Source organism: Ischnura elegans, chromosome 4 (genome assembly GCF_921293095.1).
Source record: "Ischnura elegans chromosome 4, ioIscEleg1.1, whole genome shotgun sequence".
Lineage (NCBI taxonomy): Eukaryota > Metazoa > Arthropoda > Insecta > Odonata > Coenagrionidae > Ischnura > Ischnura elegans.
In genome coordinates, this window is record NC_060249.1 from 57,945,315 (window position 1) to 57,967,809 (window position 22,495).

Here is a 22,495-nt window from a genome sequence, read left to right on the forward strand (position 1 = left end):
CAAGAGGAACAAGTAAGAGGAGCATGGAATAACTACGAATCGAACCTTTCGCGCGAATTGGACTCAAGCAATCAAAAATGCTGAAAGATATTACGAATATATTAAATAGCGCTGTGTAAAATGGCTGAAGGGTATGATCTATTCTTACCTTTGAACTGGAATATTCCCATTCGTTTCTCATCGAGGATATCAAACCCCTGCTCCGTAATCAAGCGCATTCTCCTGAAACGGAGAATAAGAATTCGCGATTAGGATTAAACGGATGTAACAGTCTTCCCAGAAAATGGTTGAAATTAACCACTTCAAGGGCTTCCTTCTTGTTATTAAATAAAAAAATTGGTAAATTTCACATATTATTTTAGTAACAACAAGTTTCGTCGCTGTGCGACATCGTCAGGTTTAAATACAGGATACAGGGAGAGTATGATGTTATATTCATTGAGTCAGTAAGGGTGGTAGGCTGGTCAAGGTGGGGAAGTAAGGAAGGAGGGTATGGCGGCCCTTAAGTCACACAGAGTTGCCAAATGGGAGGCAAAAAAGTTACAAAATTACTTCCTGCTGGGTTTATATCCACATGAATGTCATTGCCTCACATTTAAGTCTTCCATTCCCCAAAAACCATCGTTCATCACGCTCCAAATGAAACCCGAAAACAACCCATTTCATTTGATGCGATGAACACCTATGAAAACTGAAATCTGAGTTAAAAGAAACGTTTGAAAACGATAATGATTCTTTGTCCTAAGTAGCGTTCCAAAATATGGTTCAATTGAAAAATGCATAACGTCTGGAACATTCATGATCAATGCTAACCACCAGCAATACATGAGTGCAGCTTGAACTTGGTTCACAAAATAAATATAAAAACAATATAGAAGAATAAGGACAACCAAGCATGAGCCATAGTTTCTTATACAAAGCAGATGCTGAGAAATGCCATTGATTAAAAAAACTGTGCCAAGAAAGTACAAGCGATAATTGAAATGATAAAACTTATATACCAGAGAATAATGGGATTTTGTGTTAGATACCAATTCAAAAGTGAAGTTAAGCAGGAACACAAGAATATATTGGGGGAGAGTACCACAGCAACTACTATTACGCTCATTGGTTAATGCTGCATTATAAAAATAATTTCAATTACAATGACTGATTCTCGATCGATTTTAGGAATGAAAAGCAGAGTTAAACATTAAAAGGTAGAAAATTGGAATTTTTAAATGCCTCATAATTTCACAGCACACGATACATTTACGTAACACAATGATAAGTAAATATGAACGAATATCGTGAAAAAATACATATTGGATACAAGTGTCAACTTTGAATAATAGGTTGTTCATATAAATGAATAACTTACATTTCAAAGATGTCTTCTCATTCATAGATAAAAAACATTTAAAGTATAACTTCCATTAGAGCTCGAGGTACATAACGATTCTGACAGAATGAAATTAAGGTGAAATAATTCAGCTAAAATTGCGTTATGACATCATATAGACTGAAGTTAAAAATACTGGGATAGGGTAGTTAGATTTTAACGTAAGCTCCTTAATGCATTGATGAGATCAATTCAATTTATCATTTAAAGATAATCATGCAACAAAATTATGTGCTCTTATTCATTCATAGTCCTGAAGAAGGTGTATAAATATACCAAAACAATAGCATAAAATTGCATTTGAAATTCTTAGAGACCTATATTTCAAAACACCGAATCAACATGAAACATACAGGTCAAGAGAAAGAAAAAAAACATAAGATAGTTAAATTATATATTTCTTCAATTATCGCATATATTTTCAATAACTAGGTTAGTCTTCATTAAGTTTAACCTTCATCTTCCTCTTCAATCCTGTGCACAAAGCGCACCAGGAAGCATTAGAAAATTCAGCAATATTACAGTCGTCTAATCATAGGTCCTCAATTATCAAATGCGTTCCCATTCGAATATTAAAGCGAGCATAATTCTCTATCCTATCCTCTCCCACGACCTCTCTCGCAGGGCTATCTTTTGTAGGAGCTTCAAACGTTCGAGGGATCGAATCCGCTCAGGGTTTAGCTGAATCTGATGGAAGCGGATAGGCAGCGAGTCGAATGGAGCCGCGTGAGAAGGGGAAAGGGTCAAAAGGATCTATTCAGGTCAACTCGGAAATCGGATTGAAGGAATCGATCACATTGGTGTGAGTCGGAATGGGATGGCTCAACTCTAGTCTCTTTAGCGAGGGTCGAAAGAATAAGTTTTCAATTTTTAATGAGCACGGCAAGATGAAAGGGGTGAGACCTCACCTTCCTCTGCTGACGAAGAAAATATTTTATCAGCGGCAAAACCTATTAATTCACGTCACGCTCATTCCATTTCGAAAACGTTACAGATACAAATAAGTTCGGACAAGTTTTGCATCCCTTGTTCCTTAATTTAAAGGGAATGGATGAAAATTAAATGAAGGCGCTGCGAAAAGATGTGGAGCAATGAATTCAAAGCGACATCACCCCTTAAGAGGACGCATTATTCCGTCTCAACTGGTAGCATACTGTCTATTTTCGCATTGAATTACTCGTATTGTTTTGCCTTTTTCGTACCTAAATACTCGAATATATTACGATTAACATCGTAAATAAATTTCAGGGATATAGAATCAATCTTTGCCTGTATTATACAATAAATATAATATATTACAAACATATTACGCTTACAGAGAGTGAAATTTTCAAATATGAAGTAAAGGCCAATGTTGATACAAATTTTCAAGATGATGACGAAAGTTTCAAACTATAAAATCAGGTTCATATTTTAATGAAAAGAGGCCTTTCTATCTCCCATTTCTAAGTTTGTAAATTTAATGAGAAATAATAAATACATCATTGCTGTGGTACATGTAGATGTAAAGATTGTAATATCACAGTATTGATTCATGAAACATTTTATTATTGGTACTAACCTTTAAAAAAAATAAATAATAGTGTTTACTGTTTTTAGAGTAGTGTAATTTTAATTATTCTAGCAATTGGAATGAAGGCCCCTTTTGACCTTGAGGCCCTCGACTGAAGCCTAGTTAGCCTGTAGGAAAATCCGACCCTTCTAACAATACATAATTAAAAATACCCATTGAGCGGGAGTTAAGTATCCTCTGAAGAATAAGGACTTCCTTACGACTATGACACCTTTTTATTAGGCAGAAAGAAAATAGGGTAGTTTCCTTCATCAAAGAAAACGAAAGACATTGATTGCGATTCCTTACCCACCATTAGTGTATTCATAATATACAAATTATTTGGTTTTAGAAATACCGGTTTAGACGAATGGCAAGGGTCAATTTTATCCTTATTTGAAAAAGGCCAGATTGGCGCCCATGCGATGCCACTCCACGTGACGTCACAGGGACCTAATTTCTATACGAGTAGATAGGAGTTTTACATCGTCTGAGGTTACCAATGCATGCCTGAGGCACAGACCTCAGGGAAACATGCCTTAATAATCACCTATTAAAATTGCCTATGGTCGGAAAGTTTTCTTCGTTTGATAACGTATTAATAATCCTTATTTAAGCCAAGCGCTACCTGCTAGCATCCTGTGTCGTATCAACGCTCAGAGCCTCGCCCTAAGGTCACCTCACTTGCGGCAGTGGGAACCAGAACGACGTCACACGGAGATTTCCCGGCATTCATACTTACCCGTCGCGTTTTCGCGCGCTTGAAAATTTTCACTTTTCATTTGATCGCGAAAAATAGATATCGTCATTTAAAAATCTAAAATCGTGAAATACGTACTCCAGAAGTAATAATCTTTCGATTTAGGCAATAAAAAAATAATAGGAAACCACCCTATTAAGCTCTTTGTAATTTAACAGCAACGAAAATATTAAGCTCATTACGGCTAGAAATAATTTTTTTATGAACGAACGCGGCATTAACCGTAGTGTGCAACTGCTCCCTGGTCTCGTAGTATGGATACTTATCTGTTTACTCCTAATTTAAGTATACCGGTATTAGCCGCGGTCACAACTTTACGGAGTCAACCGCAATGTACAAACTGTGCGAAAAATCCACAGAGAAAAAAAAATTCACCTTGACCGGGATTCGAACCAGTTACCAAGATTTGCTCCTGTACAAACAATCGCTTGTTAGGGTTATTATATCTGCCAAACCAATGTATTCCCTTAATAAATGCCTTTCCTTTTTATAATTCATGAACGGAAAAAAGTGATCAATAAAACAAGCACATTAATAAATTTTCTGCATAAAATTGTAATAATTAATTAAGGGTGGCGGTCGAGTAAATCATGCTAACTTTCTTGGAAAAATAACCAAAGAACCCTCCTCGCAGAATATGCGCGTACACAGTTACGAAAATGTTTCGCGACAAATTTCCTAAAGGCGCATAGTTTCCCCCGGCGAACGCGACTTAATTAATGACGATACGACAACGCCGCACGTGCGGAAACGAGCGCACGTAGAAGCTCTCGTGGAAACGTACTCTGCATGAGGAAGAGCCTTCTGCAAGCGTCGCCAGCTTCTAAATAAATGTGGGTGGTACCTTCCTCTCCGTTAGTTTGCATGCCTTTTGAATGCAGCAGAGAATGGTCCAAAGGAGGATACGAAACATATTTAGTGATCAATAGTGTTCGCGAGCAATCCACCAGGGTTGATTGATACACACCGAGTAACAGGCATCAGTGATCTCACAACGAGGGTCTGATGACTTCATTTCAGCATAGAACTATTTAGAGCAGACACTGCCGCAATGGGCTAACTAGTTAAACCTTAAAAGTCGCCCACACAAGGATTGTGGGTCAATACCTGTTCATCTCATTAATACATCTCACTACGTTTGGTGATGTCATTGGCCTAACCATTGCATTACCTTAATGAACTGCCTTTTAAACCTCGTAACGATTACTGATGTAGCGCCACTTCAATTAGAATCAAATTCGACCTATTGCAGCAGAGAGTCAGCAATGAAAACTTTGTCAGATAACAGTACAGTGTACAGCGTTACTACAGCCCACTAAAATGCAGTAATGTCGCAATTCGACGGTCATTCATGCATACCTCTGAATCCCCTTAATTTTTCAGCAAGGGTGTATATGATTGTCTTCCTCGTTGACACTGAGATAGAAAACACGTCCTAAATTTTCTAAGTAATAATTAGCGTACGAAAAACTGAAAATGATTTAATGAAACGCTCTCAGCACATGAGCTTGTAAATTGGCCCTCTCGAAATATCTATTTGGTACGGGCAAAATTGAATCTAAACCTTCTATGCCCGAGGAGTGTCGCATATCAATAGCCTATCTTTGAAAGTGAGTACGATCTCATAAAAGATAAAAATAAGTCGCTTTTTCCAATTGCCCTCGATTGCCACATCAGACGACCACGATAGAGATCCGATACGTTATCTTTCCCTATTTATGCAGCCAAGACAACCACTAAGGCATCTTCCCGATACGAAACTTCTTTTGACCGCGTGTTTCGAAAGCTGGCTTAGATCGAAAAGGAGACAAAAAAACGGAGAGCGCTCGAATGTGAAATGTGTTCGCGGCGAGAGGCACACAGCGTCTCCGCCGCTGTTTTTACTCCTCAGACCTCGTGAATCATTTCTTGTGATGGAGCACCACTCGGCGCAACCTTGACGCGGTGAACGTAGGATAGATCACTCAGGGTATGCCTCGTGCCAGCCGTGCAAACCTCCCTCCCTGCATCCCCCGGTGCAAGAAAAACGTGCGGTGTTAATGGGACATCCACCGAAGTCCGCTACCGCAAACTATTCCACCAACGGCATTTTATGAATATTCATTCATGCCTCTATCCAATACATCATTTTCGCATCCAACCCGCCTCTTTTCCATGAATGGCGATAGCGTGAATAAATCCATAATCTCTCTCCGGATTAAACGAACAATATCTTGGTTTTCAAACTATGGATTATAAGCTAAATATATATACTGAACTTTAAAATAACGATGGCTTTTGGAGATATTACTTCTTGATAAAGCCCAGAGTAGCAAATAAAAAATAACCATAATCCCCATGCCGTGATTAATGTAAATTTAATTGTTGATTCAAGGTAACCAAACACAGAATTTAATGATAAATCACACTAAAAATTCAGATACACTCACATTTAGATGAAATTCTGACGCAGCATTAAAGAATTCCTTTCACAAGTCACAGTCTATTAATCTTCATACAATTTAGATAGCTAATAATCTCGTATTACACCATTCAATCGTACCTCAGCTCATATTATAACGAAAATAACATTGATAGCCGCAAGCCACTAATCGAAAGCCAAAGGGTTTAACTTCATTAATTTTAGGTGACAGCGTGATATGAAGAAAATACTTGGCTAGTACATAATGAAGCTTTGAGTCAGTCTCGCTACATTAACAAATAATCATGCTACAACACCATTACGCATTGTGTCTGCGATAGAAAATTTAAAGGGAATGTGCAAAGTATATTTCATTCATTATGCAACGGTTCCATCACACTTCATCTGAAATAAGAGTTACATAAAAATACAATTTTTTATTAATGAGTAAAATTTTATACTGTTTGATACGATAAAGTTATTTTCATTTATGACTAGAAAGTGCATGATCCAAATGCCCCGGTTCAAAGTTTAGTTTTAGATGACATCCGTACAAAGTCACTACTGATGACAAATTGTAAAGAGCTAATATTTTCTGTGTCTCAAAGAAAGGATCGCTGAATAAAAGAAAACTTAGGCAAATAAGGCACAGCTTTGGATAGAATACGTGAAGGTAAAAAAAAGAAAGACCCTCTAAGAATTGAGTTTGAACGGATGAAAGACAAAATTCCTTGAAAAATGCAGAAGAAATTAAAGCTTAATAAATAGATTCGAAAAGTAGGAAGTTATTTGGTGCGATAATAGCAATCAAAATTTTAAAAATGTTCACGATATTTGAAATTAAATCAGGAATGAAATCAGAGGGGATACAGTACAGAGGCTACTCCACAAACTAAATCAGATATGAACGCTACGATCAAATAAATTTTGTATACTTACTTTGAAAAAAATAGATATCTGGCGTTTGTACTATAAAAGGAAAGATAAGAAAAAATTGGACTGATTTTACAGTGGGGTATAAAAAAACTACATGGAAGAATAATGAATTAAATTGCGAAGATTAAAGAGGTGAAAATTTTTTATCTTATCAGACATGAAATGATCCTCCGCAATTTAGAGGGACTTTCGAACCATTCTTCAAATGAAAACAACTTTACCCTGCAGAAAAAAAACAATCGAGATCTCTGAAGTATTTGTCCATAGAGTCCATCCAAAGAAAAGATGAAAAATCTCTCCTCAAGCCAATCTTCAAAATTCTCCAATGGTAGTTTGATTCAACGTAAAAATAAACAATCTCTATCGAGGGATTGGATTGTCGCGCTGGCAGGGGTTGAGGGTTCTAAGCTCCAGGGACAAGTTTCAATTAACTGAGATACGAGGGACACGAAATAGATAACCAATCTCCAACCAGAATCTACACTTGTGTAGATCACTTCTGGGTATCTATAGCAACGGATGGGACGTTAAATCAATAATCGTCCCTCGCAATTTGAAGAATCTACGAAAATGCCATCATCTTTCCCTCCTTATGAAATATCATCTATCTCTATAAAGGCATTAACAGCATTGGCTGAACAACTCTCCAAAGAGGACTGGTTCCCAGAGTCGTATCTAAAAAATAAAATGAGCGTGAACAAAAAACGCGTTTAACAGGGATAAACGGAGAAAAAAATTCAATCAGATGTTGCAGAAGTGAATTTAATTGCATTCAAATGAATCGGTGAAATTAGTAGAAGGTATTCGTACTAAGATAAAATAGCTTAGAATAAATATTTAATTTTGAAATATTGCCTTTTCACTGCATTAAATATGATGATAGGCTTTTAATCGCAGCGCGATAAATGCAAGAAAACACTTGAAACTTTTCAACATTTCATTAAATCAACCAATTGAGATACCAAACACACATCAGAACCAGAGTTACACTCGTTTATTTCTATGAAAAATTGTTTCTCGAGCACCGCACCGGGAATTCTTTCTTATAGCAGGTGCTTCCATAGACCACTTTTATATCATCTTTTGACCTGTTATCGCTACTTTTTCGGAATTCATGCATGAATTAATTGTGAAGCGCATTTAGAACACGCCAATATGATGAAAGACAAGTCGTCTGTCGACGCAACGTTGCTTGCAGAAAACATTGCTCTGTGGAAAGCCCTCGAAACGCTCATATGCAATCATTTGAGATTTTCCAACTGCAATTCATATGGAAAATCTCAAATGATTCATTCAACCTTAACCACAACCTCAAAGTTAAGCTCAGAAGATGATTATGATGCGTAGCGTGGTGCTCAAGCGTTTTATTCCACATTCAACTAAAATTATAATAATTACGGTACCGTACCACCATATATCACCTGAAACAACCAGTTTTACACCAAAATACTACTTTTGATTAAAAAAAAGACTTTATACCATGTGGTACTATAGAATTTGTTTTTGTGTCGGTCGAAAGTGCATGTTCCAAATTCACTAGTATAAATAGTTTTAGATGAAATTAGTAACAGTGATGCTAAATCATCTAAAAGTCACTGATGATGCCAAATTAAATCACTAACAATATACACGTCTCAAAGAAGAGATCAATGCACGGAGTAACTCATGCATGCACCCAAAGGGGATAAAGCTTTGAAAATAAAAAGTGAAGGTAATATAGTCGCTTGTGATTTAGACGCGGCCACAATCACAGCAAACTTCATGTGGTTTTGGGACACTTAAGGCTTGAAGGTATGGCTTGGTCATAATCCAACCGACATCTTATTCCGCTATGCACCCGAATAATCTGGGAAATCGAATTATCCTCACGCGAGTTAAACGACGCCTTTGCTTATAGCAAAGCTCCTCGATGAGCGCGAGAGTGTAAAGTTTAGTAGCGCGCGCGGATTCCCTCGAGTGCGAACGCAGTGTGGAGCTGCCGGGTACAGTTTTGGAAGAAAAGGACACGTGAGTGAAAATAAAAGGAGGAGTGTGTCAGGGAAATTCTGCGGAGGGAAAACCGCGTCAGATATAATCGAAAGAAAATTAAATCTTCCGCAAAGGAAATAACGCTGAAAAGGATGACACAAAGTGGAGTTTCACGTGCTCATTCAATATCGCTAAATTGTGCAGCTATCTCATGGTGAAGAGTTTGCTCTGATTCATGAAGTTGGTAGGATTTATTTGAAAATAGATTTTTATCCTCAAGATTCCATTACTAAATTTTACAGCCAACCTAACATCCGATTTTGCTACTGCTCCGCAAAAAAAAAAAACATTCCAACACCATTTTGAGCAAAGGTATGAATTTATCTAAAATGCGTCAGCATAGAAGTTGCATCCAGAAAGTAATAATAATTAGGTTAGAGGTTGGTGCGATTGAGGTAGCTAACGAGGATCGTTATTTTTTGTGGTACTCCGGCCAACCATTGACTCATTGTCTCATATATGTCACCGTTATTTTTGTAATGGTCTTCTGTGATGTTTCGAAATGTAACCGTATACTTTTTTAACTGGGAGAATGCCTTTATGGCATAACTGCAATAACATACGCTAAACCCAAGTTCGAAGGACTATTTTCATGAAATAAATACTATTCTTTTCTACTGTTTTAAGTTTTTTTTCCACCCAAAGCAATAAATAAAAATATCATTATTATGATTTCAAAACTTGGTTAATTTCAAATTTTAATGAAAACATTACGTCGATATTTTGCGATTTTGCACTCTCTATAGGTATATGAAGGATAAAACTTGACAATTTTCTTATATTTTATGGTAATAATTACCCCATCGAAAATTGACAGTGATACTGCCATTATTCAACGCCAAATCAGAAGCTTAACCTCCTTGATTTTCCATATTTTACAGCTTACGTGGACTAATTCTGAAAAACAATATTGGAAGAAAAAAGCATAACAACGTAGTCACCTCTTATCTAGAATACTATTCACCAACAAATCAACTTTTGAATTATGCCTGGAAAACTAGAAATAGTGAAATGCACCAAGCATTTGACGCCCAAAATTCATAAAATCCACGACTTCAGCCAATGTCAAATTGTTGTAACATGAGAGAATAGAGGCAGAGGTATAGATATCATGACCCGAACTGCGGTCATATATTGTAATTTATTACAAACAAATTTAGTCCCATCCGTAAAGAAACCACCCAACTCACCAAGTTTAGATCCATTATACATGATCAAGCATCCGCTGAACAAAAATAGTGGAATATAACACAAAATAATTGCAATCAGGACGACCTTGGGGAGCAAACACTTATGGGCTAGCACGTCACCTTGAGAAAGCTGCATGATTTAGCGATATCGAATGAGCACGTAGCTCCCGAAAACTCTGTAACAGTTGAAATAACCAAGCGCGAACGGCTTGGGGAGAAAAACTCGACTGAATCCGATGCTGTTGCTTTGACTTCAATATGGCAGCGGATTGAAAGAAACTGTATGTGGGAGCATTTAATAGAGTTTATAGAGCCCGAGCCAGTCCGCTCCGCCTCCCCTCCCCTTAGGGACGCCCTTCACATTTATACCTCCCTTTAAACGTATGCGCCGACGAGCGAGGAGACCCTGAGGAATGAATGATGGGACTGAGACGTGAGTCGTCTCTCCCCATCCCCTTCTGCAAGCGACTCTATCCCCACTGCACAACACTCTCCTCTCCAAACGGGGGCTGATCGATGAAAACTCCGGGAGTACGGAATTAGATACGGCGCACGGAGACCGTGGGAATATTAAAACAAGAAAAAAAGAGCAATCTCGCGATATTTTAATCAACAGGTACGCGGAGATTTTTCGAGGGTTGCCGTGATACTCGGCGGGCATTAAAATAGGTTCCGCACACTCCTTCCCTCCCGAATTATTCGCGTGAAGGGGAGGAGATTAATGGGTGCCCGTATCAACAAAAAATTATTCAGACGTATGCGCATATGGGTGAGTGTAATGGAAGGGTCCAGATTCGATTCCCGATACCGTCAATGTTTCACGCATGGGACGAGCACTAAGAGTACTTTTTTGCTTTAATTCCTTTCCTTTATCTCCAGAATTTTTTTAATGAAATGTTACCATATTCTTTTTCTTTCCTTTATGAATAAACCAGTAATATACATTAAAATTATTGCACATCATTTACCTGTATCAGTAAATTTTTCTCCAAATACATACATAAGAGTGAGTGTACCACAGGTTAGGTATGTAAAAGAGCGCTCACAATGTCCACGCAGTAACTAGAAGCTGAGCGCAACATTGAAATGCAAAACATTAGGAAATGAAACACTAAAAATAAAAGTATCTGAGGCAGGCGAGACGTTGTGGTATGACATTCTAATTTAATGAAAAAGACATATGGCAATTTTTCCACAAATTTATTTAATAGATCAAAATTTATTTAATGGTTTAATATTAAATTCGTGGAAAAATCGCCATCTTTCTTCTTCGTAGCATTTCATTTATATCCTGATTCTTTTCTTCTTCGCGAGTTTTAAATTTAATTGAAAAAAAATCCAATGGAAATATTTTTTACCACGTACATGTGCGCCATTTTCGGAATCAGCCAATCAGAACCATCAGGCCCATCACGTCATCTGCCATTTCAACTTGGTCTCATGGACTGACGCCGATTGTCGCTAATCTAAATTTATTTTCTGAGATGAGGATCAAACAGTTCAAGGCTTTATTTCCATCGCCGTCAACGAATTTTGCTTGGAATAGTCACTACGTTTTTGTTTACCTACTTTCTGTAAACTTCAATATTCATTTTCACATTTGAGAATTGCCATGAAGAATAAGCTAGATAAATTAGTTTATTTCAAAGTTATTCATCGCCGATTAACGCTAATGACGAATTTTCGGGGAGAAACTAAAAGTCACTGGTCAAGGGTGATAGAAACATCGCAAAATTATCTTTTGCGACTAATGCGACATTTTTTAGAGAATCCGAGAAAAATGAAGGAACGTAATTAATCTGAAAATAGAAGGAAATTTAGATCAGGCGAGAGAATTTTCTTAGTTTTAAAACGCTGGCTAAATACGTCAAGCAAATGACTACAGAACGGGCTTAATTGCTCTTCTCACAGTACTTAAAGGAATCGCAGGTCACCGAAAAGGCTCACACGTAATTAAAATCCCTGCCACCATCGGAATTCGGAGCCAAACCCTTGGGGAGAGAGCCTATATTCCATTTACCTCTCCAAATATATCCTCGTTACGTTTCCACTCGATTCTTTAGAAATTCCCTCACCACCGACCAAATAAAATTTAGTTTTCCTCTCCGAAACCCGTGAGTGGATACCACTGAGCGGACACACCTTGATAAATTCGAGCTCCATCAGGTAAGCACGTACGTATCACACAAATACTGAGTACGTGAAAATTTATTTTCCGCGGCTAATTTTTTAACATTAATACATACATAAAGCCACGGAAAAGAAGAGAACAAAAGCGACCGGAGCGACTCTCGCGCTCCATCCGCGAAGCAAGAAAACAAAGCAGCATCGCGGGACGGATGGGTCGGAAAAAAATTGTAAAATTGTCAACCGCGCTGAATTACTACAATGCTGGCGAGGATTAACCCGTTAGAGGGAGGAAGACGAAATGCATGTATATAAACAAACGTATACTAATAAAAATATATACATTTATATATCTATATAAATACATTTTATATATACATTTCCTCCTACCCCCTGTCACAAGCGACAAGGATTAATCCTTGCTAGTTTGTAGTAATTCAGAGCAGTTGACATATGTATACATATAAATGTTTGTGTGTGTGTGTGTGGGTTTCTCTGCTTGCATGTGCGTGGCGAGGGAGAGTTGGCTCGTGTGGGGATGAGATTCCCCAGGGTCATCCTCATGTAGGGCACGCTCCGCTGAATCGACTATTCCGGGCATGCTTTCTCGAAGTGGCGAATTAATTCACGACGCCCAAAAAAAAGCAGGAGGAGCCGTCGGAGGAGGAGGAGCAAATTTAATCAACGATCTGTTATAAAAATAAAACCGTACCCCAACACACCCTCGCCACCCCACACTGACTGGCTGGTCCAGCACTCCGGGAGAGAAGAGAAGAGGATCTTGTCGGAATGTGGGTGGGATTAAAAATAAGGAAGAAAGGAGGCTGACTGAGAAGAATCGGATGGGAGGATTGAGGATGGATAAATAAATATAAAAAAACAAATGAACGAATAAGACAGAATAAGAAGAAAAAAAAACTTTCTTTTTAACAATCCAAACAGAAGGCATGATGGGTAATATAAGTACTATCAGTCAAGGGCGTCGACAACAGATACAATTGCTCGAATCCCAGCCGACTCGGCCGTTTTTTTTCCCTCTCTCCCACCCCTACGCCAAACAGTGCTTAAAAACCCTCTCCTCCCTCCCTTTCTGTCCCGTCCTATACAGGATCCTCAAACCCTCTTAATCCTCCCAAAAGCCCCTCCCCCCACTCCACCCCCATCACGTCCTAAAAAATAACACCCCCCTCACTCCTTGCGTCTCCCGCCCAATTCACATCCACCCACAGCTCCCATTCCTCGCTTTATCTCGGCTCACCCTATCACTCCCTTTTCATCTCCCACCAACTGCGCCCATCACCAGCAATCTCTTCCTCCCTCCTTCTCTTCCACTTCCTTCTCTATCCATCTCCCATTCTCCTGCACTTGTCCTGTAAATCTCACATCTTCCGCTTATCCTCGTTTCCCTCTACATCATAATATATCCTCACTTCTCTCGTATCTCTCCTACAACATTATTTGTTATCGCTTCTGTATCTTCTTCTTCTATATATCCTTTCACCTTCAACTTTATATGTTGTGTCCCCCGATTGGATTTTTTTATATTAAATTTAAAAATCAAGAAGAAGGATATATACCAGGTTTTCGGTACAAACTAATTGTAAGGATTTCATTTGCTAACTTTTCTTTCATTTCCAATAATAGTAATGAAGTTGACGTTACCATGGGAAATTCATTTCTGCTCTTCCCAATTTCACATTATTCTACTCATCACCATCTTTCCGCCTTTTCCCACAATCATTTACTACCTTAGCAAAACCTTTTCCCTACACCTAACTCTTGCTTTTATCTAGCTTTTTTTATCACTCCATTTGAATTTTATTTCTTTGTCTATTTACATTTCCAGTCCTCTTACCACTCAATACTTCCCTTTCATCATTACCCATTTCCCCCCCTCTTTTCTCTTACGGACAGCCATATGTTCAAATTTCCCTGTACCTGCCCTATCCATCAAGTCTTATCCTTTCCTTGCTAGGCTTGCTTGCTAGGCTAGTAGTCCAATTTTCTTACAATTAATACTTATTTGTTTAATAACGCAAAATTTTCTAGACCAATTAACTTCTCTTTCTTTACATGCATTTTCATTATACATAGCAATTACTCTCCGTGATTTTTCCTCCCCTTTTTTGATTCGTTCCTCATTCACTATCTCTTCTTTAACTCCTATTCATCACTCTTTCCGAGTGTACATTTAAAAAACCAAAGGGCGATTATCGGGTACTGCGTCTAACAAATACCGTCAAAAAATCGTCAAGTATTCGGAAGAACGAATATTAAGGCAGGCACAAGCGTAACAAGAAAGATTTCTGCATTAGAGCCAAGATTGAAATGGCAAAATTACATCACAAGATGGGTTTGACTACGACCATAGCATGTACATATATGTTGTGTCCTTTGATTGGATTTTTTTCATTTAATTTAGCACTCAAGAAGAAGGATATTATTCGTAGTCTTGGACGTGACTTCATGCAATCGACACAAGATAATGGAAAGTAAATCTTCGTAACTCCGTATAAATTTATGAATGCAACCTAGGACGTGTCACGTCTTCACCAGATAGTGACGTGCCATGTCGAAACCAAAGTCGTACGTTAATAAATTTATGTGGAATTACAAAGTTTTTACTTTCTTTGGTATAAGCAGGATATGTATCAGTTTATGATAAAATCTAATTGTAAGGATTTCACTTGCTATTCTTTTTCATTTCCAATAATAGTACTAAAGGCGATGTTATAATGTTGACCTCAGCTTTCTACTAATTCACAGCCATAATACTCGCTCTTGTTGATTATTTACTTAGAGGTCAGAGCGTTTGAGTCCCCGTCAGTTTTCATCCAGTCCCTGAAACTATTTTCCTAATCTAATGCAGTTACCCCATCTATTTACAATAGCTTCATTTGGCCAACCTCTATTTCCTCTCTTCTCACACACTCCTGGTCCACTTAGTCTTTTCCTTCTTCGCTTCCTTCAATTCCGTTCATCCCTCACCCGTTTTCCTCTTCTCCTCTCCTTCGTTCTCACTGCCTCCTCCAATATTTCTTACTCCGTATCCCTCTTTTTACTCCATTCCAGCATTCCTATCACGGTCCGTCCACCCATCTCCCGTCCCCCATTGTCCAACTTTTTTCACCAACGAGGTTTTTCGACCCGATACATGAGACATTGAAGCACGTCCGCTGATGGAGTGGACCGCATAAAATGGAATAAAAAAACCGGCGACAACGATCGAAGTGAAATGTTAGCAAAGAGGAGAAAAATAACTGGATGCAAAAATAATTCTGCTGAAAATAACCGTGGGGAGATCAATACCAAGCGGTCAGTGATATAAAACCGTGGAACTCCGTGACTTGGCTTCAAGAGTTAAATGCCAAAAATATTTCACTCCATGTGATTCAAGGCTACTGGACCGTCACGACTGAAATTCGCACGGTATTTATAATTTTGTAAAAAAATAAAAGTTAATACATGCAGATATTGGGGTGTCTTAGAAGATATTACCACCAAAATAATTGATGAGAAAGCAAATTTTAAAAGTACGGAAACTGAAATTGATCTTTGATAAATGGCTTAAATTCAGGAATATCGATATCAAATAGAGGAAAATACAATGATACAATAAACTTAAAATATATTTAAAACGACGCTGTTTTAAAAATGCTTTAAAAGTTGCTTACTCATTACAAGTTAAGGTTAAGGAAGGACTAAAATGTGGTCAACAAAAAAAACCTAAATTCAATAAACTTATTACAAGTAATAAATTTCCCTTCAACATACAACTTATTTGTAATGATGGCATGTACCCGAGAAAAAAATCGATTATTGGAGAGTAAATAATAGATTATTCACATGTTGCCCACAATATATTCTGGTTTAGTCGATTTTAAATTGCAGAATATCTTAAATTAATCAGCCAACCCTCATGAGATATATTATTCAAATTTAAGTGCTAAGTAATTAATTTCCAAAGATATCCAGGGCCCATTCATTCAAGTACCGATTTGATAAAGGGTATGAGAGAGAGAGAGAGGAGAGACAGGCAGAAATCATCCCTCATAAACTCGACGACTTCATGCACCATAAGCTTTCCGAATATATGCGATGAATTCAAATTTTTAAAATAACGCCCGAGCAGTCAATGGAAGAGAATCCGAGCGGGGGGGGGGGGAAGAAAAAAAGAAGAATGAAAAATATAATTGCGACACTCCTGATCGAACACGATGGCATCTGGTCCGTTTGAATCGATCGCCATAACCGCATATATCCATTTCCTCGACGAATATTTATGTGCCCCCACGTAATCCGTCTTATTCCCCTCCTTCACTTCCTTTATCTTTCCCCCTATCATCTCTCATTCCGGCCTTTTTCAATGTCTTTCTCCCTCGCCCACACACTTCATTCCCTCCCTATCGCAGCATGTTCATCGGGGTAAATCCTTCCAGGAAAGAACCCTTCCTCCCTCGCCACTATAACCTCGTCCCTGCAACCCTTGCCACTCATGTCTACCACAAATACGCAATTCGCCATTCATGAAACACAGACTTCTTCAGGCGCACCGATGGATATTCAGAGGAGGCTTAGGGAGAAAATATTTTGGTAGCAAGCATTATTATGGGGTTCATCTCAATCAATTATTTCACTTTAATTTTACTCGCAGTAGCGTGAAAAGTTTTGACCAAGAATAAAATCAGAAGAACCAAGCGTGATGGAGTAGAAACTTTCCACATTGAAATAATTAATTGCAATTTTCCATGAATGTATTATTTCCACGATATAATGGGGTGTTTATTATGTTTATTTATAAAAGTGTTTATTTCAATATTTGGACCAAGAAATTATTTCTTTCGTCACTTTTTCAATATTGCTCTCGCAGAGAATGCAGATGAAAATTTATATTGCTACTATTGAAGTAAATTATTATACTTAGAATTTTAATTTCTACTACTATAAGAATTATTGAATTTACCGGTAGGAATATCCCACGCGCAGCACCCACAACCGCTAGGAACAACCAGTTACTGGTCGTTTGGGAAATCTACGTTTACGAGGTACCATGAAAGCCACCACCAGTGTGTGTGGCACGGGGTGATTCCACACCAGGCATGCAATACTAATCCTAGCCTTAATCAGTAACACGCTCGCTCGCCGGACACTGGCCAAGCAGAGGTACAGGATAACGAAAAGCGGTCAGACCAGAATATAGAAGAATGCTAAGTACACTTACATGCTACTATGCAAATAAAACGAAACGTTATCCTAGTAAGTAATTCATGCATTAGTTATAACATGCCAAAAAATGCATGCGGATAGTGAGTATTAATATTTATAATAATTTATTATCTATACATGCAGAGTTTATTTCGCTAGTCCGAGTCAAGCTATCCTGGAGCTTAACTATTGCCGTTATTATGATCCCTTGTTTTAAGCGGAAATAACGTGATCTTAAATCTAACGGTTCTGCAGTCTATTCCATATACCAGGAATACAGACGCATGGATTAGTTGATCCTTCATTCGACCCTTTCTGACGGTCATGAAAAGTGCGAAATACGGATGAGATTCCCTCGCGAACAACCTAGCAACCCCATAAAGATCATCCGCGAAACAATACAGCTCCCTCCTCTCTCTCTAACGCGCTGGGCAACTGCGAGAGAGCTCCCCCGATGCCAACCTCCCCAATGCTTGCGCGTGTAAAAGCCTGTAGGGTGGGTTGGGATAACGTGCGAACCGGCCACGCATCGCAGACACGGGGGTGAAAATCATGCCACTCCATCTCCCTCTGGCGCCCACGGGCTGGCCACATTTGAACGCGGCGATCGTGTATCGCAGGGGGGAGGAGATTGCAAGTGCGAATGTGGTGAGTGATTTTTTTAACCCTCCCACTTTGAGCCCAGACGATTTTTTCAAGTGCGGCTCAAACCGGCAGCACTTGACTCTGAGGATAATTAATCACATCGCGATTGAAATAAAATGAATTCCCCAAGGACGTAGTGTATACTGGGCGGAAAATGGGGAGGGGAGACAGGAAAGGGAAGGATAGGACGTTGGGAAGTTGGTGAAAACGTCAACGGTTTCATGGCCTCGTAATTGATCTGTTTCATGAAAATTCAAGGTAAATCAACATAATTTTTTGTAAATGGAGTTTACTACAAATGGCCATGCTTATGGCGTATTTGGAGAGAGATCGAAATTAACTTTGAACTATTGAAATCTTCCCGTGTTTTCAACCGGATGGGTTACTTGCAGGCTGACGTTTCGATGGCTGCCTCTGTCATCGTCCTCATAAGAGCGTAAGAGCGAATGCTAAGGCAGCCATCTAAACGTTGGCATTCAAGCAGCAGAATATTTCACCAGTATCAAACGCCGGGAAAGAACAAAATCAATATTATACTATTTGATTCAAGACTTGCCTTTACCAACCCCTAGCGCTTGCAATACTTTGCATTCTTCTGCATTAAAAAAACAAAATTCTTATTTCTCTATTACCTACAACAAAAAATACCAAGATATCGAAACGACAATATTCTAATGTCAACTAGTTACGACTTCACTTTTCTATGTCATATTGTAAATATCTCCATGAACTTTCTTCCCATGTGTCTCCTGGTCGCTTTCATTTCTTTAAGAGTAACTTGAATATTCCTTTGTCGACATTTAAATAAATGTAATTATCATATTTGTGTAAAAATCGAGCACAGTGGGACAATTGACCATTCAGTGATCTTAAATCTTTCTTAAATTCAAAGACCAAAAATAATGTATACGTGATGGTGCGGAACTATGAAACCTCTTACACCCGTTATAAACACCATACTTTTTATGAAATAAGATTTCGTTTAGCTAATAAAACAAAGAAACAAAAACAATACCTGATATTAAGATTTGTCATCTATTCCCATGAAAATAAAGCAAACAGGAATCTTATACACGAATGTTCTCAGTTTCCTAATACTTGGGGAAGAAACTGTCGTCTAAACCCTCAGTATCCGACAGAATACATCACTTTACCCATAATTTGGTCTCATCACACTAGTAGTGGCATCAAGAGTTCACTAATGGAAGTGCTCTAAGGAAGTTTCCCAGGAATCCTCGACCCACAACTCAATATATCTCGCGGAAAGTAAATCCTATCGACCTTAGACTCCTTGATACACTGGCATAGCTTGACTGAAACTAAGTTGATCCCTAGAATCCAGGCAGGGATAACTTCGTGGATAGCAAAGCAAATTATTTACTTAATCCTAAAATTAGGCAGCCGCATAATGTGGGAAGATCTCATGGCGCTTGAATACCGCACTAAAACATCTATACGACTACAAGTTCACGAAGCAACTAACACGTGGTATTTCAAGAGATGAAAATTTTATGTGAGAACTGATATTCAATCGCTCCAATTATTTGAAGAAGTATGCGAAAACTCTCTTAAAATCCCAAAATAAAACTTCATTTCCGCCTCGTAGATACTTTATCAGCATGGCTAAATAAACTTATTACGTAGATGAACCGTTTTGCAGAGCCATGGTATCAGGTTATTTCCCATCAAGCCGTAGATATTACCATTTTTCATAGGTATCATGCCACATGAATTCTGTCAAACTAACGTAAATAACGACGAAAAGAAAAAGATGAAAAAGTGGGCCTTTTCACTCATCTTCCTTGTCAAAAAAAGATTCTCAATATATCACGTAAAATATTAAAAGGCTGTAGACATCCACTCACAGGAAGTATATTTTCACACAGTTTAATACATAGTAGAGTTAAATATATACAGGGCTATTCAAATTCCAAGAATATACTCAATATAGCCCAAAATAATGTTTTCCTGTATCTTCCATATCCTGGTGACTTTCATTAAAACTCCTTCTAAACCGATAGGTTACCAATACCCAATTCATTAGTTTGGGTTCACTCATGCGTATTCCCACCAATAAAACCACTCTCCAGCACGTCCATCTTGCCCTCATTGGTCATCACCACTTGCTATCTCCCTCACAAATGCCTTCATTTCGCATCCCAGAGAGGTCGACCCCACGGTCCCTCATTTCATTCCGGAGGTATCCACGCCCATTCCTCTGCGCCTCATCTACATTGAGCCCTGGAGGACAACAGCCTGAGTGAAAAGCTGGAAAGGGCAGAGCAAGGGGACTCGTACTAATTATGGAACGGAGAAAATAAATGGACGGAGTCCGAAAGAAAACGAAATTGATGAGGGAATTGGAGGAGACGGAAGTGAGTCATATCAGAGTACGAATGTTTGTCCAACAATTTGCAGTAAGCAAAGATCTATCATGGACTAATAAATGAAGATAAACAAAGGAGCGCCGGATTAAACAAAGCTAGATCGCTTGCTACAGGGAGTAAGTCGTGATAGAGGTTTTTTTGCCGTACGTGGGAGTTAAAAAAGAAATGAACTATGAGTACAGTAGGAATGAACAGACCATGTAGTAATGTAGATAAGATACTCTCGCGAGTGAGCATGCTCTTGCATTTGGTTCATGACTTAAAAATGTAATGCATTCCTTTAAGCAAATTAAAAATGACGTTTTTCAAGAGGAAGATAGAGCAAAATGGAATGTTTCCGTGATAGAGAATTGAAGAAAAGATGGAAAGGCAATCCTTGAAAAAGAATACTTAAGATACATTGGAAGTCCAGCTAATGGTGAAATTTAAATATAACACTCAAATCAGTAGCACAAGAGTGGAGAGTAAAGGTGAAATTATGAAAACAAAACCACTTTCCTATGACTAACGGAAATGATTAAGCTCTTTTGTGAAGGCCTACTCGAAAAGTGAACGGCTTGATATGGATAAAAGGGGAAGAATTAACATAGATCAACTTCCAACCCCATCCGAAAATCCAAGTTCGGGAAAAAAGAGGGAGCTATGTAAAAACCGGAGAGGACGAAGGAATTCCGGGATACCTATAATAAGAGACCATCCCTTTTCAATTAGGCAGCCACTCTTCCGACCGATACCCTCTTGCTCCCCCTACCCTAAACCTCTCGAATTCTCCCAGCCCCTGCACCGAGGGGGAAGGGGCATCTCCATTCTCTTTCCTTCCCTATCTTTTCCGGATCACCCCATGGAAAAACCCTCGCCAGGATTTCCCCACCCAAACCTGAACACCCACAATCAGGATCCCGAAGACCTCATCCCCTTCAAAAGTTCACCCAAAACTCCAACTCCCACGCGTTTTTTTTTTCTTTCCCTTCCACAACATCCTTTACAAGGTTACAAAATATTTGCCTGTATATCGGTCTCCCTTTCAATTTATTTAGCCACTTTATTTTCTCCTCTCCCCACTCCCCCAAAAAACCTACCGCTATCGTATTTCGCGCAAGCGTTTGGATACCGTCGGCAAGAGGAGGCGGGAGAAAATCGGATACGGTTACACAGTATGCTTTTTTTACATTTGTTCTCCCGCGCGGGCGTCATGTTATTCTATCCGCGGTTTCCTGGCAAAACAGAAGCTGAGAGACTACGTCGGTTTGCTCAGGGATTATCTCAGGTTTTCATCCCGAGAGCTAGGATGGGTGACTCAAAGGGATTTGTTTTTTCTCCTACCTTTTTGATCGGTACCTTTAAAGATTAGATATACCCTCTATGACCCGACACTCCTTTAAATTCATCGGAATCAATCAGGACACTAAATCCCTTCCGTGCATATCATGAATTTAAATTAGGTCAAAAGAATATCACCGAGGCAAAAAGACTCAAGCCTACGAATCGATTAAATTAATTTTTTCAACCGTTTCCACGCATATATTTTAAAAAATTAAAATTTGATTTCATAGGAGTTTTCAATTCATTAAGGGCTGGAAATTACGAAGCAGCGTTTTTTTTGTAACGGCATACGCAAAGACCTCGATGAAATCCTGACAGTGAAATTGAAGAGCATGGATATTATCCGCGGCTTTGACGTCACAATCTCGGCACTTTTGCGATTTATAACCAGTTTCAAGTCCTTCCTGAACAATTCCCAAAGCTCTTTACCGCACACTCGGCACGGTGATTCGTTTCGCAAAAACATAGAGAGAGAGAAGGAATGAAAACCTTTTTCCGACGTACCCACAGTTTTAACTTTCCCCTTTCATAATTACGGCGTCACTATCCTGGGGGAGTAA